At 40.2% G+C, this 22,688-nt stretch overlaps 1 protein-coding gene across 6 annotated transcripts in view; it reads left to right on the forward strand.

Moving 5' to 3' along the window:
* The first annotated feature begins 1,329 nt into the window (after positions 1 to 1,329).
* The window catches only part of COL8A1 (collagen type VIII alpha 1 chain), a 150,505-nt gene continuing 129,146 nt past the window's right edge, over positions 1,330 to 22,688 (forward strand). For 3 of the 6 annotated variants that reach the window (XM_038003229.2, XM_038003233.2, XM_038003234.2), the window contains exon 1: positions 1,399 to 1,588. The gene's annotated coding sequence lies outside the window, so the exon portion shown is untranslated. Of the gene's footprint in view, positions 1,589 to 9,242; positions 9,336 to 22,688 lie in introns of all 6 variants that reach the window. The other 3 variants (XM_038003231.2, XM_073009676.1, XM_038003235.2) reach the window with 3 other exon arrangements.

The following is a 22,688-nucleotide window of genomic DNA, read 5'->3' on the forward strand; positions in this document are numbered from 1 at the left end:
GGAGCCTGGTACCAGCCAAAGACATCAGGATCTAACTTGAGACCAACCTAAGTGTTCTATGTGGCAGCCTGATGTACTGAAGAGTGCCTAAGGTTTGCAAGCTGTGGTTCCCCATCTCGCTAGCTTGAGCCAGTTAATAAAACCCTTAGAGATGCCTTTCTTTAAATTTTAAAAAAATCTGCGCTATATGAATCATACCTACCTCATAAGGTTGCGGTGAACACTGAATCAAGTACATATATACATATTCAGTACAATTTCATTCCTTTATTATTTCTAACCTACTCATCTCTCCCCGCTCCCATTCCCGCCTTTTCGCCCTCCCGGTACTGCATCTCCCACCCCAAGTCTCAGGTTCTCTTTTAAAATGCTTTAATTCCTTTGGTGGCAAAAATCAGGCTTGGGCTAGGAAGTGAGTCACCACTCAGCAGCGAAAGGAGCTTGTTTTTCTTTCTCTGAATGCATTTCTTAGTAATTTCAGACTGATCCTTTAGCCACTTGTTGGTTGAATCCTCTCTTAATGTTTAAGACACACTGAGCAAGAGCTGTGGCACCAAGACGTTTTCCGATTGTTAGGAATGAGAGTGTTTTAAATACCGAAAATAACCAGAGGGCAGAGAGCTCTGAAATCCTATGTTACATAAGCAGATGCTGGAAGACCCAGGCTGGTTCTGAGGTTCCTCTCTCCACAAGCAAGTCCTCGCAGATCCTCCCCGTTGCTGAATTTACTTTAATGCTGCCGAAGTCTCAAGAGGGGCCTCTGGATGCTCAGAGGACAGGGAGCGCAGGAACTTTCTTGTCAAATAAGCCTTGCCTGGAGGGAGAGGGACGGGCGGTTTTCACCTGCGGGCGGTGGGACGGGGCTGCGGGCTGGGGGCTGCCTGGTTCCAGGCTGTGTCAGTGCCTCCGGCTCCGGGTTCGGGTCCAAGCCTGCACTTCGGCTCTGCTGCTCGGACGCCCCGCTTCCCCTCCCTTGCCTCGCTTAGAAACCCTTCAGTTCTCCCGGACCGCTATGTAGCTTTTCAAATTCCCAAATTCCCAGAAAACACCTTCAAAAGTCACAATCACCCACAACTCCCTCTGCCATAAAATGTCATGCAAAAACGGAAAATACTCCAATTCCCCTTCCCTTCCAGACTCTCTCGCGCTCGCTCTCTCTCTCTCTCTCTCTCTCTCTCTCTCTCTCTCTCTCTCTCTCTGTGTCTCTCTACTATTCATTTTCTCCCCCACTTTTCCCCATCTGTGGTCTAGATCCCTTTCTCTATTTCTCGTTCCCTCTCTTTTTTCCCTTCTCCCTTTTCCACTCCTTCCTCCGTCGTGACCGCGCCCCCCCTCCCCCGCCCCGTCGTCTCTCCTACGCCTCGCGGGCTCCCGTCTCTGCCCTCTCCTCCCCTCCCCAGAGAAGAGTGTCCAGCTCCTCCAGAGGCTGCCCGCCCGCCGCTCCTTCCCTGCCCACCTACTATGAGGAGCAGCTCCTCCCACCTGCCCATAAAAGCCAAGTGCATGTTACCAGCAGCGGATCACAGCCCTTCCCCGATCCTCTCCGTGGGAGCCCGCGAGCCTCTCTCCCTGATCTTACGTGCTCAAGGTAAGATAGCGCTTCTGCAGGCAGCTGACCTACCGGGGGTTGCTGTGGGGGAATAAGACACCGTCTGGCCAACGCGTTTGCTGTTTGGTTAGAGCTGATTCTTACGGATGCGAGATCCGCTGCTTCTTTAACTAGCAACTGATTTGAAAACAAACTTCTGTTTGAATGGTAAAATAAAAGCTCCTTTAGGGAAGAAACAGCAGCATAAATATTGCGAAAACCTTTCTCTTTTTAATCACTTTTTCTCCTGTTGCTGACTGTTGCTGAGGTTAAAATGTATCTGTTTGGGGTGTTGTACTGACGTTTTTCATTGTACATATTTCACACATCAGTGGGGGCAAGGCAAACGTTGTCCCATTGTCAAAAATGTACTTTGAAAGAACACAGTTAACTTCCTAAAAATAGCACAGTCAAAAGGTCTGCTAACAATTTTGTGATGTTTTCCAAACCCCCAAGACAGCTTCTGTAGTCCTTTAAAAAATATCTTTCCAGGTTTTAGTGCTTGGAAAAAATGATGTGAACGGGTGCCCTTTGCACGGGGACGGTATAAGTAATCAGGTGGCTGGTAGATAGGAAAGAACAAATCCAAATTTACAAACCAGGGTAGAATGTGCTCTTTCACCAGGCTATCTTTTCACGACATCCTAAAATGAGAATTGTGATGGAACTAAGAAAGTGTATAAAAGAACTTCATGAATTTCTGTACACACACCTAAACACAAAGCGTTTCAATATGTTTCACAGTAAGAGAATAATACAGGCCAGATTATACAATACTTCTGTGCACACCAGATGGTTGTAAAGAAAGATCAGCTAGAAAGGCTTTGGAAGTTTTAATCCTTTTTTCCACCCTTTTTCCCCCTCATTTAGTAAATTAAAACCTACCTGATTGGCATCCAATTATCAGTGTTTAAACTACCGTCTTTAAAATAAAATGATCTCTTCTTATACCTAAGGTAGAATAAATGTGCACCTGTGAAAAGCAAAACATACACCACAGCCACTTCTGTAAAACCAGACACTTGGTGCATGAAGTTTGCCATCAAATTCTGTGGGTTGTGTGGGATGAAACTCTCTCATGTGGGAGAAAAAAACCTCTTCAAATGTTTCCTCTGGGGAATTGCACAAGACCACTTAGAGAAGGCAAACCAAAACTGCCAGTCAGGAAACCAAACCACTCTTTTAGCCCTTAAGGTTCTTAAAGTAAGAAGAGAAATGAATTCTTTATTTTTTGTTTGTTTGTTTATATTATCTCATGTGGAAAGAAAAAACTCATCGAAGCTGTATAAAATTCTCCCCTATTAACAAAACAAGACTCATTAGAAATTTAACTTAGGTCTTCCAAACCGTTTCTCCTTAGCTTTTGCATATCAAAAGTAATAAAAATATTTAAAAGATCTGTTTGAGATGGAGAGGATTCAGTGCTGTTACTCAAATGCAAGAGTTATATGTAAAGTTTCAGTCATGTTAAATTTTTCTTCATTGGAAAAAAATATTGCAAGAAGTGTAGTTTCCTTTAAGCAAATGATATAAAATTACTATTGGCCAAGATAGTATGTGGCCTGAGCATATTAACATACCTTTTATCTCATGCCACAATGCAGACTGCTTGCTTTATATCTGATGTACATAGGTAATCAACCATGACAAGAGTACAGGTATGGGACAAGGCCAAACCAAGTATGTGGCACATTCAAGTTAATTCTTCTTTTATGATAGTGCCTGACTCACATCCATTATCACAAGGATGAAAATACGCTGCTTCATTCTCCCCATCCCCTTGAGGGAAGTTATCTTTCCTTGGGGTGGAGGGGGAAATGCTCCCAGTTTAAATGAGCTTCCAGTTATTCCTAAGTTTGGGGATAAAAGTATTCTCCAAGGGTTTGCTTCTGCTTTCTCTGGCAATTAATGCACTGGACCAGCTATGAACCTTTTAGCAGTAACTGCCTTCCCTATGTCCTATCAAGTTCAAGTCCCTAAATAACTGAGTGAGATCATCTTAGTTTGCTCATGATCTAACGTTCCCAGGGGCAAAGCTATCCTTTCTCCATAGGGTACATACCAAGCAAGATGACACTGCTCTTCTTAAGCTTTTAGAAAAATCAATGTTGAAGTTTCATGTAGTCGCCCCCAATCTCCCCTTCTGCATAGGATGTGGATACTTCAGGTGAGTCTCCTCTTTTTGCCATTATGTAGCTGCCTCTTGATCAAGTCCCTGACTATACCCAACCAATGCATTGCAGCAGGCTTGGGAGGACTTCTTAATGTTTCTCAGAAAAGACAAGATGAGGAACTGCCCCTTTCACTAGAGACACAAGAAGGGCGCTCTACTGATTTTGAGGGCTTGCTGTTCCTACAGAAACGTGCATTTTAGATGTTCTACTAATGTCAAAATTATAAAATGATATCCTTTTCATGATCAGAAAACATATGACACTTTATTCCTATTTGTGAAACAAAAATCAAGGAGAAGGGATTGGGGTGAAAAGGGACTTGAAAGAGAAGCTGGAGGAATCACAGAAGTGCCCTAGGAGAAAAGCAAGATTAGGAGCTCTGTTACGAAACGTAACTTCCCGCACCCCTCATTTATGTGAACATGAGGGGATGGGGAAGAGTAAAAATCCATGTCTGCTCTTGTCTTTTTAATTGTTTGTTGTTTTTTAATCAATGAAAGTATAAGATCCATCTTTACTCTGCCCCTCTCCTTAGCCCTCCTTCTTTAACAGAAAAGAACAGCTTGGTTCTAATGATGAAAATGATTTCAGGTTTGCCCATATTTAAAAACCCACAGTAATTTGCGAGTCATAATTCTAAAAGCTATACTATGAGTAAAAAAAAAAATCCTTAAAACACGTTTTTAACTAATGGATGGGTCATGTCTACAAAACCAACCCTAAGTCTCCTGAAAAGCGTAATGTTGAGTGCTTATTTGCAAGCTAAAAGTTAGAAAGAGCAATTTACTTCTTATCCATGGTTACTCATTTTGGTATGGAAACTTGCAGAGAGATTGAGACACACTGTATTTCCTAAAACCTCTGGTCCTCCAAGTAACCCTCTGGGAGCTAGGTGTTTCTGCGTTGACCTGCTTCTCTTCAACCAGACCCCTATAAACATACATGTACATAAGTTAAAGAAGGTACAGATCTTGAAACTTGAGTGTATTCTTGTGAATGGTGCACTATTCTAACTATTGAGTGAAAAGAAAACCAAAAGGAGAGGAGAGGAGAATTAAGGAGAGAATGAATGCCCTTAGGAATTTAGAGAATCTTTCTTTTTAGCATTGTGTGAAAAGGATCTCTCAATCCCTAAAGCATCTAGGAATACACATTTTTTTAAAAGAACCTGTTCATAAGTTGTCACAAAATGCTAAGAATATAATGAAGAAGATCTTCCAGTGACCTGGCAGACATTAACAGCAGGTTACACCCCGCAGTACTAAATTATAGCTCTACTAAACTCCCCCTTTCTAGAGAGATAAGGAGTGAGAAGTATGAGCATGAACCACATTTCAACACCAACAGAGAAAAGCTGCTAATCAGAGATCCCTCTATCACTTTAGTAACTGTGTTTGTTGTTTGAGGAAGAACGTTCTTCATAGTTTTTCCTCAAGCAGATTTGCAGGAATGGGGTTAAAGGGAGTCACACAAGGTTAGAATGTCTGTAAGCCTGGAGCCCTGTAAACTCAAATCCATGAAGCCATTGAAATTGCATCAGATCAAACTGAAGTGAATAAAACAAAAAGTGTTCACCAAAATGGATCATAATCAATTAAAATAAAAATAATGAATTCTAACTTCTCAATGTAGGATAAGAGCAAAAGCAACAACTTTAGCTGACTATGTAAAATATGAACACACACCTGACAATTCACCTTCAGTGTCCTGTATTTATTTGGTGCTCACTTTCATTGTCCCTCCTGGACAACAAAAACTGACCCTTCTCGCCTTCAGCAAATCTTTCAGGATATGCAGATACAGTCATATGTGACATCCCCTTTGTTCTTTCACTGGAATAAATCTCTTTTTAATTCTCATAGAACAAGTTTCTAAAGAACCATTCATACTTGTGGTTTCTCTCATTTTCAAAAATTTCCTCATACTTCTCTTAAATAGGATATAAATTTCCACCCTATCAAATGTAAAAGTTTCACATTTTTCTAAACTTTAATTCACATACCTAGAAGAAAGTAATTTAAAATTGTTACTTGCCTCCAACAGAGTATCTGAGATGAGGTTTCAAGATAAGCCGTTTTACTTATCCAGTACCTATTACAACTACTTGGAAATTTAAAAAAAAAAAACAAAAAAAACAAAAAAAACCTTAGAGAATCACAAAAGGTAAATACTGGAAAAGACCTTGGAGCTAATTGTAATGAAAAGTTAATTTTACAGGTGCAAAAAATCAGAAAGGTTAATGTCTTTCCCGAGGCCACCCAGCTGAGTATAGCACACCCAAGGCTGGAGTTCATACAGTCAAAGTCTCCAACCTGTGCCTAATCTTGAATAACTACAGTGTGGCTCCTTGTATAATGTGAATCTAAGGTGTCTCTGACTATGCTGAGCATTCTGCAGACACTTAACATACAGGGCTCTCAGAAACCATAGCTTGGTAGAGGTTTGGACTACAGCTATACCTCTACTACCAAATGTCTAGGACACATTGATATAAATTCTTGTAAAGAGTGAAGTCAATGGTCATCACCATCACATGGATGGTATGTTTTTAACCAGCCCAGAATATGGTACATAGTAGCTGCTCAGTAAATCTGTGTTGAGTGGGTGAGTGAATGAGGAAAAAAGCTAAGTATAAAATATCCATTTTCCTAAACTCCTTTCTTACTTGTAGAAAATATAGTCCATAAAACTACTTTCTACAAAGTAAGGGATTTACAAAGTAAATTTTACTTTGTAGAAAATAGAGTCTATACAGACATATAGTGACTCAGGTCTCAAATGTATTGAGTTTAAGATTCTCCCTTGCTTTGGGAAATATAGGAGAGTTCATTTTAACCTTAGCAATGGCTAAGCTATTTTCCTGTCTGTAGTGTTCTCACTAGTTCTTCCCACATTTACCTGAGTTCTAGAAACTATATTATTTTTTGCAGGAGGCTTAAGATCTAGTTCCAATATTCATTTGAGGAACAAATGTATTAGAATGTGATGATTTACAGCGTAATTCTCCTCTTCTTCCACCCAACAGACAATGTGTTGCCAATTTAACCATTTTGTACCTTCCTCCGCCTTTAATGAGAGAAAGAGCGAAATACCCATAATGGATAATCAGGAAAAACATTGAGGGACACATCGGTCAGAATATGTAGGTATGAGATTTGTTGTAACAGAGGGGAGAGGTGATCAAGGGACCAAGAATATATAGACAGAACAGTGAAGCTAAGAGAGTTGATTCCTCTGAAACAGAAGAGGGAGAATCTCCAAGAGTTTTGAAGTACTACAAGAGATTTTAATAGGATTGTCTAAAACCAGACCCTCTCAAATGCTTGAGAGATGACTTTCTGTTTGAGTCAGGGTTCTTTAAATACAACACTAATTGAAGCCTGGATCACACAGGTGTGAAAGCTTTACTATATCTATTAAAACTTCTTATCCTTTGATGGGACCTCAAGTGGGAAAAGGTGAAATGGGACTTTATTTCACCTCCTTTTACACTTGACTCTGACCCAGGATAATAACTCCATGGAAGTCAAGTCATTGAAATGTTCACTGCTAAAATAACAGCACAATTATTGGTAACACATAAAGTCACTCCACCATAGCAAGTGATGAAGGCAGGAAAGAATATTCTTGTATTGTTTCTGTAAACAATTTACCCTGAATAAGCGGACAGATGTTAGCCCAGATGCTTCTTCACTTTCCTCTGAAGCATGCCTGACAATTGTTTCCATATCTCCGAAATAGTGTGTTTCTAAAATTGATTTATTATATGTTAAATTTAACACCGTCTATGGCTAAGCATGATTGTGAAAACATTCTTTTAAGTAAGTCTTTTTTGAAGACTGTCTCTCTTAAGCTTCCAATTGATGCGTTTACACCACAGGATATTTAGGCGCTGGATCATTTGATGTGCTGAGACTGAAGGCAATTAATCACTTCACGTGCTACTTTTCCAACGCTAACTAAACAGACCTGGGTGTGGGTGTCAGCTGTCAACCTCTCTAGGAAATAACATGCATCTAGCCTATTGGGAAGCTTCTCTAGTCCCCTCTGTTAGCTAGATACAACAGCTGCTTTTTGGAAGTCTGGGCCAATGGCCTCCATAATTGAGGCTTCATGTTCTAAGGCAATTATAGCTAGTTTATGGCAGCAGAGGGGTTAAGCTGCAGCTGCCATCAGTTCAGTAGGAGGATTTCAAATATTACCAGCTGACTAAAGAGCACTGCAATGAGGCAGGTGGGAGGCATTTTCAAGCAATCATCCTATTGAGGATCTTCCTCCAACTAGCATGCTGTCTACACTCTGACGATAAGCCTAAACTTCATTCATAAATTCAGTGATGATTGTACATTATTGTATTTCTTTAAAGATCCACTTAGCGATTGCCCAGCCTTAAAGTCCAGGAATCATGGTGTTGATCAGTGCTCTCAATCCAAACAAGCGGCTTCTTGTTAAATGGCAGATGTAAGATTAAAGCCAAAAAGTACATGAAGGGAGGCACTAGGGGGAGCTAAGAATTTGTGAGTTAGGTAGCCAAGATTGTTGAGGTTGGAAGAATGAGGAAAGAAAGGGGATCTGTGGCGAAAATATGCTATCGGATCCACAGTTCCTAGTTTAAGGGCATGTCTAGTCCCTTTTCCAGCCCCCAGCTAATTACAATCCCCAGCTGCCCAAGTGGAGAGGGAGGTTGTTCACCAGTAGAGGGAGCCAGGGGCTGGGTGTCTCCATAGAAACAGATCTGTTCCCAGAAGGGGCCTTTAGATTTAAATTTTTCAGATCGAAGGCAGAGCAAAGTGTCCTTTACAACCAATGGCTAAAATGTATACCATAGTAATACATCACATTGTTAGTTTTCTTTAAAAAAAAAAAAAAAAATCCTAATTTAAGCCTCTAAGAATAAATCACCCACATTTCTGGCATTAGCAGTGCCTGAAATGTCCAGGCTTGTGGAAGTTTATTTGAAAGAAAACTAAAACAATCTTAGAAAATGTTCTTTCCAAGGCTACCACCAGCCAAGACTGAATCTAAATGCTCAGTTCAGTAATAAACAAAGCCTGGCAGCTGGGGGTCAGTGAGAGACAAGCGCTAAGTCTGAGGAAGCCTGCGGTGACTAGACCCTCCCCGTCAGCAGAGTAATGGGAAGGGAGCTGGGAGAAAAAAGACAGAAATGGGCCAAACAGGCTTCTCCAGCCCAGATGGCCCAGAGCCTGCTCCCCTAAATCTGGGTCTCTCCAGGGAGCAGCCAGGGTCTTGCCTAGACTGAAGTGAATACCTTTCTGTTGAACATTTCCATTGCACAGCTGTGTGGGGATGGCTTGTTAAGACTTGAGATACTTGCATAATTCAGAACCCTTTGGGGGATAGAGATCAATTAGGACCATAAAAAAAATCCTTGGCACACCAGAGGAGAGCCCTTGCTTAGTAAAAATTATAACATTCACAGCAAAACAGCAATCCTCTAAGATCAATTTTTGTGTCCGTAGAGATGAAGCTATGGAGTTGGTGTGCATGTGACTTGCAAATCACCAGAAAATCTTCAGTGTTTTAATTTCAAAAACACCTTGACTGTCTCTGGGGTAAGGAGCATATCACTGATCATCTCTGTGCCTTTATTTATTTATCTTAAGCAGAACAATTTTTAAATAACTACCTTCTTTGCCACTTAGAGACATGTGAGGTCTTGTCAAGTATTTTTCAGAAAGATACTAATTAAGTATGCATTTTATGGTTATTCGTTTAGTATGGTAAATGGATTATACTTACAATACCTAGGAAGGGCTCAAAGTATTTATACAAAATCAGTCAAAATGGGATAAAATGTCAAATAGCCAGATAACCTTCCAAGATATAGCAAGAGTATTTTTGTTTCTTAGAATACAGAGGTCAATCCCACATATCTCAAAAGGCCAAACAAGATCAAGGGTAAGTGGAAAGTTAAAAAACAAATAATAATTAGAAAATGGCTTAAAGAGTCTTAAAAGGCCTATATTCTTACCAATCTAAATTTTGAGACCAGCCAAAGGGGAATTTCTCACATACAATACAGGGTTTCTGATCTAAAAACTCTATTTTAACTGGAGAAAGATAACTGTTTAATAATGACTTTTGTATAAAATCTCTACATCCCTTGCTTCAACATTTTCCAAAGTGCATTTCAAAACATGACTACCTGGGATTGATCGATTTTTATACCAGAAAAGGTTCTGTGGTCAAATTAGTTTTAGAAACACTCAATGAAACAATATTAAACATTTTTATTCACTGTATGACTTCATAGAAATGTTTATATGCTATATATTTTTTCATCCTCCAAAGACATTACAATCAAGTGTTCCTTAAACATTTGACGACAGATCTACCCTGCCTGAGCGCATCTCCTGGGATTGATATTCTACGGAACAGCTTAAGAATAGTTTAAGAATCACTTCCTGCAGCATTATTTCAAGATCACTCAGAACATGGTATTTTCAGTCTTGCTAGTTGTTAAGTAATACACACTGAATGTCACTATAAGATATGTAGAGAGATTTCTAAAACCCAGGTGAAAAAGGAACAAAAGAAGTAGATAACATGCCTTTGTTCTATGGCTCAATTCTTTATTACAATAATAGCAGGAATGTCAGAATTATTCAAGTCTCTGTCTCTCTCTTACTCTCTCTCTGTTTCTCTTTCTCTTTCTCTCTCTCTCATATCTTCAACCTCCACTTCTACCCAAAAAATCTTTAGAACACTGGATAAATTGAAGTTGTCTCTTCGTTCCCATCTCACTCTCTGAATACTGTGGAGAGAAGTGGCCAAAAATGAGCAACAAGTTCAATAAACGAGGAGCCTAGATAATTCTTTGAACTAGCTCATCAGTCTCTGAGCTGTTAATTCCCTGCTTTATCTTTACTATCATTAACTAACCAAGATCATTGGCCAAATATTTTCTTTGAGCATTTGCTTTCTCACCATCAATAGGGAGCTAATTTCTGTAGGAAGAACACACTGATATTCTGGTGTAATTTACTGCATGAGGAAATATTTAGTTTATCTGTGACACTCAGACCTCCCACTCCATACAATTTACTATTTCTCTTAGGACATTACTCTGGGAATTATCTTTCCACTTCACAAAGTTAGTGCCTGGAGTTCAGTATTCCATAAATGGCACAGTTGAGCACCTTCTCCTTTAAGAAAATAAGTAGCTCATAGTCATCTACAGGAGAAGGGAGAAATTCGAACACATCATTAGTGGTTATAATAAAAAAAGCTATTTGTTATTTAACAGGACCAGACATTGTGCTAGTCCCATTATCTATGTTCCCCATGTCAACCCTACAAGGAGGGTATTATTATTCCCAATTTAACAATGAGAAAAACTAAGCTTCCACTCCTTAAGCAACTTGCCTAGGGCCACACAGCTAGGAAGAGGCAGAGCAGGTACTTCCATCCAGGTCACATGCCAAAGTCCACGGTCTTCCTGCCCGCCTGTGCTGCCTCTCATGATGTCTTGTCCTATCATAACAGGAAAAAAATAAAAATAAACTTCCTATGACAACGCCTCTGACTCATAAAGAAAGTGAGAAATTCTAGTGGCTCTGTTCCTAGACACTTCTTACTGGCTCTCTTTCTTGTTTTAATACAGTGATTTTAATTTTTTTTTCTTTTTTGTATTTTTTTTTCTAAAAGCATGCTGTCATTTCAGAGCCAAAAAAGCAAGGACTGTGTAATTAGAAAAGCAAAAAACAAACAAACAAACAACAAAACAAAAAAACATCATTTCTCCCTGGGGTAATTTTTAAGAGCTAAAAGTTAGTCCATAAACTCTCCCTAAATGAAGACAAGTTGCTTGGCAAAAATCCAGTAAAAAGAGTGACAGTCTAGCATGTCATTCTTAAGGCAATAGAAGTTTCCATGAATCTATGAGAAACACTAGAGCAAAGGCACCTCCACACATTAAATGAACTTGTATCTAGCTCCCCAGATTATTCTCTTTGGCACGACTTTTACCATAAACCATAGCCAGATGATGACAGTAAAAATGACTTAAATGTTTCCCCCAAGCCATGAGAGTCACCTAGGAAAATGTCTATGTTGTCTACACCTGCTGCTTAGCCTGCATGAAAGTATATATAGAAATAAGTATACCTCTGTCGTGGGGTGGAGGGAACGGGGAGGGATAGCATTGGGAGATATGCTTGAGGTAAACAACGAGTTAATGGGTGCAGCACACCAACATGGCACATGTATACATATGTAACAAACCTGCACGTTGTGCACATGTACCCTAGAACTTAAAGTATAATAAAAAATTGTTTTAAGAAAAGGAAAAAAAAAAGAAACAAATATACCTCAAACCCTTCCTTTATCCTGTGCCAAAGACAAAAATGGAAACAAAGCCTAGCTTTTTCCCCATGCTCACATTCTGCTATGCTTTTTGGCTTTTGTTCTTGATCTTCCCTCTCTGCTTATAGTATTTCTCACTTAATCTACTAGATTAATTTATACTCCTCTTCCAAGAGTCAGATTAAGTAAGTATCTTCGCCTCTGTGAGAACATGCCTGAAACCAGCCTGACCCAAGCTGCCTTGTGGATCTCTGACAGACTCCCTAGAACTCTGCACGAGCCCTGCCACCGTTGTCTCCATTCTATAATGGCATGGGTTTAATTTGGGTATCCATCTCCGTAAAGACCGTGAGCTCCCTGCAGAAAGATTTGTGTCTTATTTACCTCTGCACCCTCAGTGCTTGGCACATAATAAGGGCTTAATAAGTGTGAAAAGAAAAGAAAAGAAATAGGGATGGGGGAATAAAATGAGGCGATGGTGAATAAAGAAGATTTTAATTGTGCTACTCTCTGTCCCCATAAATTGTTCTAAGAAGGGACAATTTGGCCTAAGTTCATTCTTGAAGCCTTGATATAATTGGGGTATATCCAGATATGGTAGAAACTCCTTTCCATTCTGAAATATTCCTTGATGAAAATGAACATCTTAGAAAGAATAAAGGTTCTGAATAAAATTTAGAATATCCTGATTTCTTTAGGACTTCATGAAAGGACCAACACTACCCCAGTCTTCCCTGTGGTTTTCTGAGAGAACCAAGAACTGAGTTTCCACATTCCACATCTCCCTTTCCTCCCCATCTCATAGCATAAATATGTGCTCTCTCTTGCTCTCTCTCTCTCTCTCTCTCTCTCTCTCTCTCTCTCACACACACACACACACACACACAGTGTTACTGGGCTTTGACTCAACTCTGCAGCTAACCATGCGGTATAAGATGAATGCCTAATGGTATTCTAATGTTAGTATTGGTGCTCCATATACCAGGTTACACAAAGAAAAATTATTTTCCATGTGACCATTGTCCCAGGATTGTTAGTACCCTGCTCAAAAGGATTTAATGGCATTATGAAATGTAGAACAAACACTTCAGCTTGACAGTCGAGTCTCACAACCTATCTCACCCCAAAGCTTCTTTTCACATTTACCTCCCTGAAATCTATAAACAGGAATTCAACCTGATGGGCTACTACTCCCCCAAACATTCCTTTTTCCTTTATTTACTGAAAATGTCCCCCATTCTCCTTTCAACCTGTCAGAAGAACCATAATTTCAAGATCCTATTAAAGCCTTCATCAATATTGTAACAAGCATTGATCCTTCCCTATTCTCGACTAGCAAGCAGTTACTCTAAATGTCAGTAATACGTCACCTATACACTACTGTATTGAAATAGTTAGGGCTGTCCAATAGAACTTTCTGCAATGATGGAATCATTCTACTTTCTACAGCTGCACTGTCCAATATGATAGCCACTAGCCACGTATGGCTACTAAGCACTTTATTTTTATTTATTTATTTATTTAATTTTTTTTGAGACAGTCTCACTCTATAGCCCAAGCTGGAATGCAGTGGCGTGATCTTGGCTCACTGTGACCTCCACCTCCCAGGTTCAAGTGATTCTCGTGCCTCAGCCTCCCGAGTAGCTCGGACTACAGGTGCGCACGCCACCACACCCAGCTAATTTTTGTATTTTAGTAGAGACAGGGTTTCACCATGTTGCCCAGGATGGTCTCAAACTCCTGAGCTCAGGTGATCTGCCCGCCTCGGCCTCCCAAAGTGCTAGGACTACTAAGCACTGTAAATGTGGCTGGAACAACTGAGGTAGTGAATTTTTTAAATTTTACTTTAATCTCTTTAAATTTAAAATTAAATAACCACATGTGGCTAATGGATACTGTGTTGAACAACAAACTATTTAACTTTTTATGTGCTATGGTTTAGGTCCCTTGGTGAGCATATAAACTACTGAAAAAATTGAATAAGATATGCTTTTTTCTATCCCTAGTGAATGCTATGACTGCAGTAGTGTTCATTAAATATCGTTTTCAATGCATTGCCTGACTACATGGTCTTTTGCCAACTGCTATGTTATTTTAAAGAAGACTTCTTCCCTGTATCTGTAATTTTAATAATATTGAACAAATGGTGTTTGCCTCCTTTTTTTCCTTTATTTTAATGGCTTAAAATCCCTCAGAATGACATCCTATCAATGCCTGGATTCTTTATCACTATACAAACAAAACGGGATGAGGAATGGTTTAAACTGAACCTCTGAAAAAGTTCCATTATTCATTACCATCTCATTTCTTTTCCCTTGGGGAAAAAGCATGGTTTAAATACCTGCTGAGACATACAATCGCTTCAGTCTTCAATATGACCATTTCTACAGAGACAGACTATCCCTGGGTATCTGAAACAAATTCAGCTCACAGATTTTTGCTTTTCTTTCCTCCTGAAACCTCACTACCTTTTAAAGAAAAGTAGTTCTTTATCATAGATTTTCCCAGAGCATTTTTGTCTCTATTTCTGTGTTCTGCAGTGGACAACCTGAAACACTGTGAAGAAGGCTAAGCTCTCCGCCAGCAGGTCAGGGGAGGTAGCATGTCTTGGAATTTGACAATGATGTGCCCCTGGCACTTGCTGGCTTACCGACAGCCCTTCAGGACTCATCATGCCAACAGGCCAACCATGCAATAAAATCCTGTACCTGGCAAGGCCATGAGCAAAGTGATCAAACATTCTGGCTGCAGATTAGATTCTAAACTATTAATAAGCCTTCAGAAAATAAGCCAGAGTGAATCTCTAACAGCAATAGTTTACAGAGATGTTTAATGATTTCAGAGGTCGGCCACCCTACATGCTTTCCTTCTGACTCAGCACAGAGCAGGACAAGGGCAGGAGAGCCACTCCAGAAGCCAGGGCAATCAGCTGTATCTTTTCCATTCACAGCTAAGTTTATTTGGAATGACTGGAAAAACCTTCAATGAAAACTCTTTCTAAAATAATAAAAGACTTTATCCTGCTGTCATGAGCCAGACAACATCGAGAAATAATTATGGGTGTGTATTTTCCCCTGCCTTGTAAAATGTAAATTACAAATTGTATCACAAGAAAGCTCTAGAGTGAATGGTAAAGATAGCAATAACATTTAACTTGTAAATTTTTTATATCTAACCATAAAAGAATCACCATGTGTTTCAATCACATTTCAATACATATAAATAAAAGTCTCATCTGCAGACATGAGCCAGTGACTAAAGGAAGAATCCATGACTCCTTTTCCACAAAAAAGTACACTGGAGATGTTTAAGCTTCTCATATTTATGAAATAGAATTCATTGTCGCCACATCAGCAAAGGAGTGTTAGCAAGGATCTTAATTTGGGAACTTTAAAACATGAAAATAATCTATAAATAATGATGATAATAATAACCTTTGTGGAGAAACTTAGAGTTTACAACATTTATTTTATGTACATTCTTTTGAATTTGGTAGGGAGGGGTTTTATCTACAATTTACACATAAGGCAGTAGAGGCTTAGAGAGATTAAGTCAATTTCTTTTTATCGTTAATATAGTGAGTGTTAGGGGTGGAATATAAATGTGGATCATCCCATACCTGAAGTCCTCCCTCTTCTTTCTACTAATCCGGGCTGAATCTTAACAAAATCACATCCAGAAATGGTTTGGAGCATCCTGGTAGAAAACAGAGAAAGTGCGGCAAAAGAAAGCAGACTGACCTGCAAGGTTTGCTTAGGGAAACGTGATTGAGAATGTGCTTTTCAAGAAGAGAACCCAAACTCTCCTCAATAACATAGCAGCTAACATGTTTTGACGGGCTAGTCAGCAGGAATAGTTTTGTAGGTTATCTTCTCTATAGTTTATGATTTTAAAGGATACCCATTGTATACCTGTCTGTAAATTTTTAAATGATAGTTTTAAATCCCCCTTTTTATTTAATGCCCAAACGTGTGTCATTTAGGCGGACAAAATAAAATACCTTAAATTATCTATGGGAAGCTACTACCGTGTCCTGAATAAAAAGCACTGAAGTTAGCATAAGAAGCCCTGAGGTAAAGTCCCACTTTTACCACTGAACAATGCAGCCATCCTGGGCAAGACAGTAAGTCTTGCCAAGTCTTTGCTTCTCTGCTCTAAAATAAACTTACCTCTCAGGATGGATGTGAAAGTTAAATAAGATAACATATAAGAAAGTGTCTGCTACTCAGAAGGTGGTCAATACAAGTTTATTTAATACTAATGAAAACCAATTATTGAATGTTTACTTCAGTGCCAGCACAGCGGTCATTTAGGTGAGTAGCAGCTTCAAGTGTCGCTGTCTACATGTTGCAAATAAGGACACTAAGGATCTCTGTGCCTTGTCGCTCATTTAATGAACTCTACTTTGCCAGAGTCCTGCTATGCGTTGGTCATGGTGGCAGTGTAAACTATTTATGGGTTGATTTATATTTTTGGTCTGTTTTTGGTTTTGGTTTGGTTTGGGTGGGGGGTTGTTTTTTGTCGAATTATTTGTTTGCACTAAATGGCAAGAGTTCAATCTCCCCACCAGTTCCCCAAAACGGAAATTTTCCTGGTTGCACAATGCCTGTCCAGTTCACGGGCACCTCTCTCCCTTCACCATGTCAATGCACAGTATATATAGAGTCCACGTGTGGGTTGTGTGTGTGTGTGTGTTTGTGTGTGTGTGGTGGGCAGCTGTGGCATCATCAGGAAAAATCTGGCTGTTCTGAATGTCTCCTCTAAGATCTTACCTCATCCCATGAGTTTCTGGAGTTTTGTGCTGCTGTGCTCTACAACATTCTCCTTGAGGCTGCCGGCATCCCAGATGCATCCTGGCCCCTGCATTTTTATGCACCGATAAATCTCCTTAAGCCCTGTGCATATTCCCTACAATGTTTAATGTCAGTGTACCAGAGTCCTTGTATTAGTCAGGGTTCTCTAGAGGGACAGAGCTAATGGGATAGATGTATTTATGACAGGGAGTTTATTAAGGATTACTGGCTCACACCATCACAAGGTGAAGTCCCACAATAGGCTGTCTGCAAGCTGGGGAGCAAGGAAGCCAGTCCTAGTCCCAAAACCTCAAAAGCAGGAAGGCCGACAGTGCAGCCTTCAGTCTGTGGCCGAGGGCCTGAGAGCCCCTGGCAAACCACTGGTATAAGTCCAAGACTCCAAACGCTGAAGAACTTGAAGTCCAATGTTTGAGGGCAGAAAGCACCCAGCACAGGAGAAAAATGAAGACTGGCAGACTCAACAAGTCTGCTCTTTCCACCTTCTTCTGCCTGCTTTATTCTAGCTGTGCTGGCAGTTGACTAGATGGTGCCCACCCAGATTGAGGGTGGGTCCGCCTTTCCCAGTCCAGTGACTCAAATGTTAATCTCCTTTGGCAACACCCTCACAGACACACCCAGGAACAATACTTTGCATCCTTCAATCCAATCAAGTTGACACTCAATATTAACTATCACAATTCTACCTTACATGATTTCGATGTTTCCGTCAGAAATGTCCTGACTTTTTTACCCCTGTGTCTTAATTACCAAGAAATCTTTCAGTCCAGGTTATCTTAAGAAAATGGCTCTAAGAAGCCCAAAGTGGCTGGGAACATTGGCTCACGCCTGTAATCCCAGTACTTTGGGAGATGAAGACAGGTAGATCACTTGAGCCCAGGGGTTTGAGACCAGCCCGGGGAACATGGCAAAACTCCATCTCTAGCAAATATACAAAAACTAGCCGGGTGTGGTGGCACATGCCTGTAGTCCCAGCCACTCAAGAGGCTGAGGTGGGAGGATCACTTGAGCCCGGGAGGTGGGGCCTGCAGTGAGGTGTAATTGTGCCACTGCACTCCAGCCTGGGCAACAGAGTAAGACCCTGTCTCAAAAAAAAAAAAAAAAAAAAAAAAGCACAATATGAGAATAAAGGAAATTACAAGCTATAGTGGAAGTGATTTTAGTTCATAAAAACAAAGGAAGAAGGACCATAAGAGGTTTTTTTTAAGACTTTTCCTCTCAAGTTCTATTATCTGTTTTGTTTGGTTAGGACTTCCATGTCAATCTCGTTTATTCATTCAATAGTTATTGAGACCCACCATGTGCCAAGCCCTGTGCTAGATGCCATCAAGGACTGTTTCTACGGCACCCATAGGATGCAGTTGAAAGGCAGAGAAACCAGTAAAAAGCCATTTGGAGAACCAATGCATGGGGAATGTGAAAACCCCTTTCTTCCTTTTACTATGGAAGAGAGGCCACTTTTTGTGCATTTATCTGAGCCCTCCCTGGGGAAAGTGTCCTCTCACATCATACCTATCGCTACCCAGCAGAAAGCTGTCACTCAAGGACTGTCAAGGACAATTAATTCAAGACCCATCCCATCCACTAGGTGCCAAAAAGCTAGCAAGTCAGCTACCTAATAGGTGTCTTTTGAGACATTCAACACACGTAGATTTAAAATATACAAAACAGGAAACTGTCTTTATATGGTAGTCTTTCAACTAAAATGGTTATAAGATCTTAAATTTGTTGCCATCAAGGTACTATACAATGAATACTGGTGGTCCCAGGGAGGACCCTGAAATACTGTGAGGTCCTGAGGCCCTGCAGCAGAGAGAGGCACTCAGCATTCAATAAATGCTCATTGGGTAAATAGTATCTGAATCGCTGGCGAAAAACTAAATTATTGCAAGTTGAGTTTTAGAAGCAAAATATATTTAAAGTGATATTTCATGTATCTAAAATTCTAACTTTTGACAATTTCAACTTCATAGTACACAACTGAGGACAAAAAGTAAATCAAAAGTGCTCAGAGAATAAAAGACAATGGTCATTAAGGTTTGTATTCGTAAGCAGTCATGTGGAGTCTTCACTTTGAGCCTATTTACTTTTACTTCATGAATAATGTTAACACACATGGTTCTCTGAGTTCTCAGAACATAACCGACTTGAAGCACCGACCTAGAAAACGGAGAGGAGTTGCAACAAGTAAGTGCACTGACAGAAGGAAGAAAGAAAAGTATGGAGGCCTAACAAGAAAGTAAGAATAAAAGAAGCTATACAAACACAAGAATTTAGAAAGCAAAATGGCATTCACTGTAGACACAAATAGTTGTACGGTTTTAGGACATCTTTAAACGAATCACTGAATCACAGCTAACTATAAATTTATTGACATATTTGGTAGCATCTTTTAAAATGAAAAACATTATGTATTTTAAGTATATATCAAAACAAGCATATTTCGATCCTTAAAGGTATAAAATATTGGGAAAATTTTAATTATCCAAACTGTCTCATTTCCTAAAGATTGTGGAAAGTTGACATTATTCTAATGTGCATGTGTCTACGTAAACACATATGCATAAATACATATAAATTATATGAAATAGAATTCCTGTTACGCTAGAAAATCTCATCTCCCTAACATACAGTAGAACAGATGATTAACTTTTTGGTTATCAGCTTGACATGATCAAACTGGTTATCTAAAATCCCAAACTTTAAGTTTGTGCTTCCTTTTCACTGAGTGCAACCAAGACCAGGGAAGTTACTTCACTGGTCAGTAACTCAATTTATCTATTTGTATAATGAGAAAAAAAAAAAAAAAGCTTGCCTCACATGGGTCTGTTGGACTTTGTTCCTATTTCAAAACTTGAAACTGCTTAATATAAATCTCAATAATAGCTCAGTTTGGGGTTATTATTTTTTAAGCAAACACCCCTCAAGGAAAAGATGCAAAGGCAGTCAGTCTTTCCCTGCTTTTCTTTCCTTACAATCTTTCTTTTCCAAAGAACACAATAAAGAAACAAAGAGCCAAACACACTGACTCACGTCTTTTTCTAAGAGTGTTGTGGTCAATTTGCTCCTGCATAAAAAACTAGTAGTTAAGCTTTGAACTCCGGGTTTTGGAAGGCCAAGAGTGGAAAAATGTCTTTAGCAGAAAGAACAGCACATTCCAAATCTGTCCAGGGTTACACATTTGTGAGAAAAGTCCACTTGGGCATGCTATCCCCATTGAAGTCCCTTTGTGTTGTCAGAACTCTCTTGACAAAGAAATGGCTGAACATTGCCTTTCAGTGGAATTTCAAGTTGGTTCTTCTGTATTTTTTTTTTTTTTATCAGACCTTCCTCATTCAAACCTTAAGATGGTTTCTCAGCTTGAACTTGCTTTTAGGACAAATAGGAAAATGGTATAGCTTTGTACCTAAAAAACTGACTTCATTGTTAATGGGAGGAAAAGACTTATATGCTTCAGAACACCAAAGACGTACTGAGAATCTTCACTAAGGCATTTCCTATAGTAAAATAGATGATCACATCCCAAGCTTGATCAGATGTCATGCCTTTTGTTTTCTTAGATGTTGTCACAATCTAACATAGTCATGCGACTCTAGTGTGCTAAGGGCTTTCATGGGTGTTAACTCATTTATTAGACCTAGCATGCACCTGACTTCTTAATTATTTTACAGTTGTTTCTTGTTTTGATTTTAATTTTCAAAGACACTGACAGTCTGAAAGATAATACTATTAGCACATTTCTAAATGGCTAGTGTCATCTTTTAGCTGATAAGACTGAGTAGCTGGTATAGCCTATATATCACCCAGTTGAAGAATTTATTTCAGTACTAAAATCTCATTACCTAAAATGCTCTCAGGAACGTCTCAAAAGCATCTTTACTCTTTTCTCCTCAGGAGGATGAAACACCCTCAACTTGATGCATCTTAACTTCAGGCCATTCTGTCTTTTGCGCCTTCCCTCCTGATACAGTGGAGGAGCTATTTCTCTTCATTCATTTTCCCTCACCTCTTCTCTAAGTGCCCCTCATCCCACACCTCCTGCCTTCTGGAGACTTCACTCTTAATTGTTTGCACCATCTGCCACACATAGTGTTCTTTCTCAGTACACACCGGATTGTGACTCACCCCAGTTTAAAACCTTTCAGAGAGCCAGGCGCAGTGGCTCACACTTGTAATCCCAGCACTTTGGGAGGCCAAGGCGGGTGGATCACAAGGTCAGGAGTTTGAGACCAGCCTGACCAACATGGTGAAACCACGTCTCTACTAAAAATATAAAAATTAGACGGGTGTGATGGCATGCTCCTGTAATCCCAGTTACTCAGGAGGCTGAGGCAGGAGAATCGCTTAAACCCAGGAGGCAGAGGCTGCAGTGAGCCACGATCGCACCACTGCACCCCAGAGCGAGACTCTGTCTCAAAAAAAAAAAAAAAAAAAAAAAAAAACACCTTTCAAAGATATTTCATAGCCTTCCACTGGAGTCCTGACATCATCTCAGGCCTTCATCATCTGGGCCTGCCCGTCTTCTCAGTCCCATTCCTTGCTACACCATCTGCTGTCACCAGCCCCACCCTACACTATAGTCACAGCTCTCTTTGAAATTGTCAGACCTCTTAATTTTTAGGGCTTTTATTTACATTGTTTTGTTCTCTCTGCCCAGAACACCCTGCCTTCTCATCACCTTTTAACTCCCCAAGCATTCCCAGAAGGCTCCTTTGACCTTCTGGCCTAGATAAAGTGGCCCTGCCCTGTGCTCTCACGTTGCCAGCATCCCTCTGTGGCATCGAATACTCTCATTGTTTCTGTTTCTGTTTAGCTAGCCTGTAAACCCAGTTACAGCCTGGTTTGAGTCTGCCTTACCAAGCAGTGTGTCCCCACCACAGAGCCTGAAACCAAGTGCAGGTACTCAGTACTGTTAATGAAAGAATGAAGGAAGGATAACAAATGATATTCAGAGAAGCAGATATCAGAGACAAACTGGCAGATACAAAGGTCAACCAAGGGTCTAGGAAAAGTGAGTGGTCAAAAGTCTAATCAAAGTCAGAAAACAAGACGTCTTTAGCAACCAACAGTGCAAGGCAGGAAGAAAAGACCTAAGACAGGCCCTTGGCAATAATGGTAAACAAACTTGATAATCACAGCACTCAATCTGTCACTCTCATTCTGACTGTGGGCAGAGTTCCCCAGAGTGTTTTAAAGTGTGGTCTAAGGACTACCTGCGTCATGATTCCACATCCCCACTAGCTCTGCTGAATCAGTCTCATGGGTTGAGGCCAGAAATCTGCATTTCAAGCCAGCATTCTAGGTGATTCTTATGCATCCTAAGGTCTTCAGGCTGGAACTGGAGACAAAAGCAATAGCTGGTTGAATAGGTACAACAAGACCAGAAAGCAGATACCTTTCCCTGATGGTGGTTAGCTCAGCACTGTGAGCCCCCAGTTGCTCCACGTGCAGTATGTGACTCATGGATAAGGCCACACCCACCCTGATTCATCTATGATGAGCTATGCCTAGCTGGCTCGTGGTTGGGCCTTAGAAGTTTCAACAAGGGTCGTGTGTATGTGGAGGAGCGGTGTTTTCACGGCACATTAGTCACAACTCCCACTTCACTTCTCACGGCTGCCTCCCCTTCCCTGTTTGGGGCATGGCCCAATATAATCCATCTGTGCATTCTCTCTGGGCAAATGAATATTTAATCAGCGGTGAATAAATATTCCCTTGTCTAGGACCTGGATAAAGTGCTAATAATAATAACTATCACATCATTCTAAGGGAATACTCCTCTGAGGAAAA

Source organism: Chlorocebus sabaeus, chromosome 22, assembly GCF_047675955.1.
Source record: "Chlorocebus sabaeus isolate Y175 chromosome 22, mChlSab1.0.hap1, whole genome shotgun sequence".
Lineage (NCBI taxonomy): Eukaryota > Metazoa > Chordata > Mammalia > Primates > Cercopithecidae > Chlorocebus > Chlorocebus sabaeus.